At 34.0% G+C, this 9,291-nt stretch overlaps 1 non-coding gene across 1 annotated transcript; it reads right to left on the bottom strand.

The window, feature by feature from the left end:
- Positions 1-226: 226 nt before the first annotated feature.
- LOC115030677 (U6 spliceosomal RNA) lies at positions 227-331 on the bottom strand. The gene has a single exon (XR_003836283.1). It is a non-coding gene; the product is annotated as a U6 spliceosomal RNA (small nuclear RNA).
- Between the last annotated feature and the right edge of the window lie 8,960 nt (positions 332-9,291).

Genomic DNA, 9,291 nt, shown 5'->3' with positions numbered 1-9,291 from the left:
CTTCCTCTTCTGCAACCTTCTCTCCCACCTCTGCATTTACTTCAGCTTTGATTTGAATCTTGGCTATGTTTGTTTTGTTATGCTTTCTTTCTGTCTCTTTATTCTCTTTGTTTCCCTTTTCTCTATTGTGTCTCTTAGAGCAAGTTGAAGATGTAGACTCAGTAGAGGGATCATAAGTATTCATTTTTGTGGTTTTTCTAATTCCTGTTAAATTTATTTTTCTTACAAAAATATAGAATGCTTCATCAATTTGTGTCATCCTTGTACAGGAGCCATTCTAATCTTCTCTCCATGACTCCAATTTTAGTATACATACTGCAGAAGTGAGCACATAAGTAATATTATAAATCCATTCTATTTTAGCAAGCATTAAAACATGAGTAATACAATGAAAGATTTATATTTAATGGTGCTCTTATCTTTCATTTCCACTCCATCCTTCAATGGTTTATTTTACTTAATTAACCTAGGTTAATCAGATATGTTTTTCGAGGTTTTATTCACAGTACACTTACCACATATTTTTCTGTAAGTATTTTTTACTTATCCTTGCCAATAGCAATATTTTCTTACGTGTGAAAAGTTATGATGCTGTAGACTCATTGGGATGTTCCCTTTGCCTTTGATAAATGATAATAAATAAATAAATAAATAAATAAAAGATCCATAGTGTCAAAATTAACTTGAAACTATTTTTCAAGATGAAACACTTATGGAATTAATATTTTAAAAAAGAAGTTTCTCTATGTATCTGCATAACAACTAACATGGCCTGATAACCATATGTGTGCTCTAGTGGTGTTGTAGTCAACAGCTTTTTAATTGATCTTAAGACTGGCTTGCTCAACAAGTGAGAAATCATGCCTGATACTGGAAGATTATCCAACTACCTATGGCAAGTGAGGTCATGTATCTTAGAAAAGAACATACAACCACCCCCTTACTAAGCCAGCACAATCCCTTACTACACTCTAAATATGTGCCCTTATACCCACAGATAAACTTTTTTTCTCACCCTTCATCAAATACACTTCTCTTTGCAATATACCTAGACCATTTTAGAAAAATCAGAAGAAATCAAAATGCAGAGTTGCTCCTCCAAAACCCAAAAGATAAATGTGTAATACAAGTCCCACAATAGCGCAGGGATCACTGGGGAAGAAGAGATAGAAAGAATGTAAAAGCCAGAGAAACAAGTTTGTGTCTCTGAGGAATGTTAGACTCATAAAGTCTCACCAACATGACTATGTATGCATGAGCTGAACAAAGAAAATAATAGATATTCCAAAGTGGACAGGAGAAAGCACAGGCAGCTTCAAAATTACACAGAGAACTGCAGATAAATAATGTGGAGAGTAGACAAATAGTTTCCCCAGGGAAAATCATACCAATTGATTATCCAATACCAAATGGTCAGACCTGAAAACATACATACAAGTGACATTATATAGACAGAGCAGTATGTACTTAGTATTTAGGGATGTGTGTGTGTGTGTGTGTGTGTGTACAATTACTTTAGAAAAGCTGTGAATTTATAAGAGAGCAGGAAAACTGTTGGCGGTGTGGATGAAGAAAATGGAAAGGGAAGTGATTAATCATATAATAATCTCTAAAAGTTAAATAAATAATTTTAATAGAGAAAAAAGATGTTTCACCTAAAATAGATTATTAGATGCCTATCTTCTGGGTAGTCATATTTGAATTCATAGCATGGTTTTCCTTCCTTTTTACTGTGAATTGCTGCACTTTGTTTAAATTTATTCTCACTCTCAACTAACTGATTAAGAACAACACATTCACTCACCTGCACTTAAGTAGATGCTTATTTTTGTACTTCATTTGCTTAACAGAAAAATCCCCAAGTTACACTTTAACAAAATTTGCTGTTTTAGTCATCTATAGATATCCCACAATTTTTCTGGATAATCTTTTAGCACATTGTAAATGTGGGTGTTATAAAAATTTTGAACACATTTAAGAAGTGCAACGGAAAGAAAAAATCAAGAAAACAAATACAGACTTCTAATAAAACCTGACTTACCAAGTGATCACTGTGAACAGAACAATAGTAATAATAACATAATGTGCCTTGGAAATTCAAGTCCTCAAAGTTAGTCAAACATTTTACATTTTTTCACCAGGATGTAAAATCAAGATGCTTTATTTGTTCCGAAGCTTTGTAACGTCTTCTGGCATCTTGTCTCAACACTAAAAATGTCAGGGTTAACTAAAGTCTGGATAAAAATATTTCATGATTTTCCCCTACACAGCTTCTACCAGGTCACTATCAAAACCAGATTTGACTCTGTGTGGTTGCCCTTTCAAAGCCTCACTGCAAACGGACAGAATCCGTGACATCATATGAAACAGAGCAAAGAATCCATAGTTAATTATATCAGTTTGTCGATTGAAATACTTAGTAGAATTAATTCTCACTAGCTTTTGGTGGAATGCTTGGGCAATTCCATCCAAGGAAGTTGTCTGGCGCATTATTAATTCTCTATATCATTATTGTAGTGCCAACACTATTTACCCCATTTTTAATTCTCCTCATTTTGGTAGTGACAGCTGTTATGGCTGCTGGGGCCACTTTGCTTTATCTCTTTTCCTTGACTAAAAGGGCAGGAAGCAGCTGCCGGTCATTCTAAGACTGAAGAAGGAATCAGATTTTCAGAGACACTGAAATGGCTGGGAAAGTGTCTCCCCTTGAGGAAATGTGAGCATTTTTGTTCAAGAAGCTGAGAATTGGCTGGGTGCAACTCCTTAAGCTGCAATTGCAATATTGCAGGAGCTCATGTTATAGACTAATCTGAACTACACAATGAGACCCTGCCCTGCTACCCAAAAATAAATAAATAAACAACAAAATATAAAAACTCGCTATTTTTTGAGTGAGTTATTAATGACCCGTTTCTCAAGTGAATATATTGTTTATTACTTAAAGAATTCAAGCACAAGTTCTCCACAGTAATTCTTGGGAAATAGTGTTTTCTTCCCACAGTTCTGGTGGTACCAGTGCTCATTTGTGAGCCCTATCACTCTCCTACACATACATTATACATGTCTGCACACACTTAACAAGTGCAAATGATCACTTGCAGAGAAGCATGATGGATCAAGATACCAGATGGCATTTCTGTACTGAGAATAATAATGTTTCTTCCAGTACAGATATAAATCAGCTTTTGGTTGATATAAGGGAAATTTCATGCTTCAACCATTTTATTCTATTGATTTCCAGAACCTGATCTCTCTTTTCTTGAGGGACACTCCACATCAATTGAAAACTGTCAACAAAGTTTTCAAAATATTGCATCCTTTCATCGCTGAGTCCCATTCCATTAACTATATCATACGGGAACACAGCCTTAGGAAAACAAAAGAGAATGTGGATTTCCCCCCTGGTTTGAGAGTTAATGTGCTGCACATATTAGATTGAAATGACTATCATGAAATATATGTCTTTCAACAGTAACTTTAAAACTTTTGTAAATGAATGACTATAATTCACATTTTTTTTGGTGAAAGTTACACTTAAATATTCATTTTGCCAAAATAGATAGTTCAAAGTTTTATAGAGCTTTTTGGGGGGCAATGTATCCTACCATTATTTCCAAACAATCTTAAAACCATACCCATTAAGTCTATTTGTCCATGGCTTCCTTTGTGACATAAATTACTGTAGCACATACTGAGGTTAGGTGAACCAAGCTTCATACAATCACATACTGTGCTCATATGATGGTATACTCTGTAAAGAGCCACACTGTTATGTATATTTAGGTTTCTACCTAGACATAGTGTTTTTCTATGACAAATTCTAGCTTTCTTTCCTGATAGATTTTGTTTTTAATGATTATTAAGGGAAATAAAAAGAACTAGATTTTGTGGTCTTAGTCTTAAGCTTAGATTTTATATTTTTTGAACAACATGATGAAAAGTTGAATGCATCTCCTTTAGGATTACAATATTCCCACAAACACACCTACAAATCTCTAGCCAACTCACTTTTTTTTTTTTCACAAATGTTCTTAGATTATGCAGTACACGGTGTTAGGAATGTTGGATACTCACATGCAGAACAATGAAGCTAAAGTTCAACCTATTTTCTGTAGTTGTAAAGATTACCTGAAGATGTTTTAAAGAATTAAATGTAAGACCTTAAGCTATGAAGCTTTTAAAAGATAAGAAAATGCTTCGGGGCATTGTAATTGGAAGGAGGCTGGATTCTCTAAGTATGACTGTAACACAGTAGTTCTCCACCTTATTAATGTTGCTAACCTTTAATGTAGTTCCTCATGTTTTACTGACTGCCAACCATAAAACTATTTTGTTGCTACTTTGTAACTGTAATTTTGTTGCTGCTATGAATTGCAATGTAAATATCTAATATGCAGGATATCTGATATGAAACCCTCCAAAGGGGTTGTGGCGCACAGTTTGAGAATTGCTGCTCTAAAATCACATCAAGCAGAAGCAAAAATAGACATGTAAGATTACATAAAATAAAGTCTCTACACATTAAAAGGAGTGATAAACAGAGAATAGAGCTTCCAATGTGATAAGATATTATGTTTGTAATGTATATATCTGACAATGTATTATCACTGAAAATATGTGAACTCTAAAACTTAGAGATCAAGTGAAAAAAGGACAAAAGATTTAAATGAATATTTCTCAAACAACAGATATACACATGGCCACAAAATATTAAAGTATATGCAATATCACTAATAATGAGGAAAATGTGGGTCAGAGTCTCACAAAATGTTATCTCCTCCCATGAAGAATGAATTGTACCAGGTAAACAAAGGTAAAGGGTGCTATAAGTATAAAGAGAAATAGAAACCCTTGTCTACTGGTGGTAAGAATACACATTAGTTGAATGGACTTTGTGGAAAACATATATTAAAACTATATACTATAGGAGTCACTAATCCAATTAAAGCTATACTTTTGAAGGAAAATAACTGAGTATATCATAGGCATTGTGCTCCCATATTCTATGTAGTAGATTTTATAATCCTAAGTAGTGGAAAACATAGTGTCTACCCACTAATGAATGAATAAAGAAATGTGTGCACTTTTAAAATAGATTCCTTGCTTTTCCTTTCATGAATCCTGTGTGATGTGTGACACAAACTACAAAATGGAAAAACCCTGGATTTCTCCTCTGAAGTTCTGGAAATCATTTTCTGAATTCAAGTAAAGTCATACATTCAAAACCAAGTATATGTGAAAATCTAGGTCAGGAAATTAAAATAATTTTGATAAGCGAATGACATGTGACAATGTGTAGAGTAAATAATGTGTCTGGATATGCACAGAGGTTCAGATCATTTATTGCTTAAGGTTGTGACCTCTTCACTACACAGAGCCATCTTGTTACTCCATTAACAGTTCTTCTCCCCACCCCTCCCCTCCCTTCCCCTTCTCCTTTCCTCCCCTTATTTTTTTTCTTTTTTTTCCCCCAAACTCTTTTTCAAACTGATTGGAAATAAACTCCCCTGAAAGGGATTGTCAAAGGAAAAATAAACTAATTTAAGAATAAACATCACAGCAAACAGGCAAGATACCAACCTTCAAAGTTAAATGTTGTAATTCTTAGAAAATAATTTTAAAATATTACACATTTTTTAGGAAGAAAATATTTATCAGCCAAAGAATGAATCAAAGATGATAGCAATGATAGTGGGGGATGAGGGAGGAATATAAGAGATAACATATTCCTGAGATTTTGGAGGGCTTGATATACCAAATTATTAGTTTTGGGGATAATCGCTTTCTGAACTTCAGTGAACTCATACATTCTAAGAAAAATACAAATGAAAAATATGGCATAGGAAAGAATTTGGGTAAGCCAATGATGTGTGTGTGTGTGTGTGTGTGTGTGTGTGTGTGTGTGTGTTTGTGTGTGTGTGCGCCTGTGCATTAAAAAGATAAATCGAAATTCTGAAAAAAACTTGCAAATTCCAGATCTGCCAAAATGAACAGAGGTGAAGACTTTGATACCACTATATCTTATGCTGGTTTTCATCAAGGTCTCATCTTCTTTAATCAAACTGCAATGCCAGAAGTGTATTTATAACACAAAATAGAGAATTTAACAGTCATATGTAATAACAGTCATATGTAAGAGCCTATGAATGATTCTACTTTGTAGGCTCATATTCTCAAATGAGTTTAAGTTATAGGCAAATCCTCTTAAGAGAAGAACAAAACAGAAACTTTAATCTATTATTATTTAGTGAAATTAACTGATTTTCTAGGGTGATACAACAGATTTATCTATCTTTTCTTTCCCCTTATATATTGCTACAGACTTTTTAATGGACTCTTTATTGAAATTTATATCCTTAACAGACTCATAAAAATCTAGAGTCAAAAACATTGTAGTGAATAAGAGGTCTCATTTGTTCTAAAAATTTTATTTTGGAGAAAGTCCATAGTTTCAGTAGAGAGGAATGTGCTAGGAATTAGGCTTTCACATGCTGCCAGGGCTAGTATTTTGGTTTTCAAAAATCATGTTTTTGTTTCAGTGATTCTTTCCTTCAGAATTAAGAACTAGATGTGTCTACATATAAACAGGTTTTCTTTGTGTGGTCCATTGCTAGACTTTCAGAGGGTCAGCTTTAGGCAAGGCATCCCATAGTGCTCTTTGCACATTTGAAGCACATCACCTCACTTGCTCTTACTAATGATGTCATTCAAATGGCACTGACTAAACATGGATGCTTAATAGCAAGAAGAGAGATGGCGCCATTTTAAACATTCTTATTCTTTTCACATTTTATTTCTGAAGTGTTCATTCTAATCAGTTAAAAATTTTCCACATTCTAAGTAAAGTTTGACTTTTACTTTGTCATTCCTGTTTGCTCCTTTGAATATTTTTACTACTGTTTTGTTTGGCTTTAGAGACTGAATTTAAAGAAGGATATTACTTTGGCATAAATTACAGCATGCTAGAATGCTTAATCTTCTCGGTCACATTTTATTGCTGTCCTGTATAAATAACACATAATAATTTTATTTTATTAATAAAGTGATCCATCTTTATTGCCCTGTGCTTGTTAATGAAAATTGAAAATGAAGGTCCCTTAAAATAAATTACAAGTGTTTAAACAACCAAAAAAAAAAAAAGATTCAAGTTTTACACATTAGATTTTCTTTGATCAGATACATTTAGAGACATAGTTTTAAATCATCTTGGATATTTTTGTGATTTGATGATTATGATCACATTTGTGTTCAAAATGTTTAGAAATAAGTAGTGCCTTTGTTATGCTAATTATTAGAGCAAAAGTCTGGGTGAGTTTGACGAAACTCTAGGTTTGATTCCTAAGGTCAAGAAACCTGCAGTCTAAACTGCTAAACAGCATGATTGAGGATGAGTGAATTCCCTAAAGACAATTGTCCAAAGAAAGAAATCAAAATGAGGTTCTGTCAAAAGTTACATTTCATTCATCGGTTACAATTCACAAGACAATGAAGTAGTTAAAGCTCCTGAAGTACATACATTCCTCTTGATTCTTCTGTATGTATGCCTTTCCTTTGACTGCTGTCTCCTCGCCAGTTCTTCTAGCGACACTTAGGCAGTGCTGAACAATCTATCATGGTATCTTCTTCCAAGGAATCTTTCTGACCTTAGCAGAGATAATATTTCTTCTGGGGTTCTGAAGTGGAGTTTCTTCCTATGTTCTCTATAGAATACTATTCTTGTCTTCATTGTAATATCTATCCATGTGTTGGGTTTTGTACATATTTTATGAATTCTCTATTATAATGTAGATTTCTTCAAACCATAGATGCAGTGTTCTATTGTGCATCTTTACAATGCAGCATGGAATCTGGTTTAGAGTAGATATTGTAGACACGTAGTAGACATTGAGCACAATGGAAGCTGGAAGTATAATTCAATAAATTCAAAACAAAAAGCCTATGAGAAAATGCTCTGTGCTGGTGTGTAGCAGTTAAGATTAGAGCTTTGAGCTTCATTGCAGGGTGCTGATGTTCAACTTTGTTACCTACATGATCTTTGACCCTAGGCAAGTTTTCTCTGCCATAAGAACCTAGTCTGTTACACAGACACCATAGCAGCTTTCTTTCTCATGGAGCTGTTAGGTATGAAGTTTGCATTTTGAAAAATCTAGAATACACAGACTATGAAAGATTTAATATAACATTCTAAATATTTGATGAATGTCTATTAGAAAGTAAAAATATAGATAGGAAGCTTGATGAAACTTAATGTTAAGCAAGGAGTAAGTGGTTATACAACTAGAATGAGCTAAAATTCAACATTCTAGACCATGATTTACAGGAGGCTGGAGGTTACCTGGATAGAGCCTGTTTCTTTTCCTGCTCTGTCTTAGTCCCATGATATCTAGTTTTATTCATTATCTTCAGATTCCTAGTAGGATTGTCTTTTAGTTACAGGATCTGAATCCCTTAACTGGCTTGGTATAACTTGGATCCCAAGTTCCTTCTATGAAGTTCTGGTAGGAGGTCTATAAGTATCTGGGAGGTCTAAGAGTCTGTATTACAGCACCCCAGATGATTTTGTGCCTAAATTATGAAAGCTGATATGGGTTCATTGCTCTGGACATATTTTCAGAATCACAGATGTGTAGGTTAGGTTTGCAAAAGACTCCCTGCTGATTCAGAAATGCTTTTCATCCATCTATTGCCCTCAGTCATAATATTTATAGCTTTTATAGCATTGCCTGCTTTGTTCACTCTGCTTTCATGTTCTAAAATTGTAGGATATAATCTTTGTCCTCAAATACTTTACGATGTAACTACTGTATAAAGGGGGGATAGACACATTTAAATGTTGCATAAAATTTACAATTTTAAGTTTTGGCACTCAACTCAAGTACATTATAGATGAGAATAGGAGATGCTTCCATATGCAGAAAGGATTTTGCAAAGTGATATCTCACTCACAAGAAAGAGTGAGAAAATCATGGAGGCAGGTATAAAAGTATGAGTAAAGAAACAGGCAGGGGACAGAGCCTATGGTACATGATATAATTCTACTACTCAGGAGGACTCAGGAAGCAGGAGTTTGAAATTAGCTTCATCTACAAAGCAAGTAGGCAACCAGTGTGATTCAGAAAGGACAGAATAATATGAATAATATTATATGATGTGATGTGATATGATACAAACACCCATGAAAATATCCAGGAATATTGAGGGTAGGAATATTAAAGGTAGAATGGGTTAAGGCAATGAAAAGAGAAGGTGTGGGGAAATGTTAAGTCAAGTTAGGAATATGTGATAAAGTCA

This window comes from Mus caroli, unplaced genomic scaffold (assembly GCF_978045245.1).
Source record: "Mus caroli unplaced genomic scaffold, Mus_caroli_1 scaffold_3, whole genome shotgun sequence".
NCBI classification, from domain to species: Eukaryota; Metazoa; Chordata; class Mammalia; order Rodentia; family Muridae; genus Mus; species Mus caroli.
Note: the sequence above shows the minus strand (reverse complement) of the source record. Positions and strands in the feature narration are given on the sequence as shown.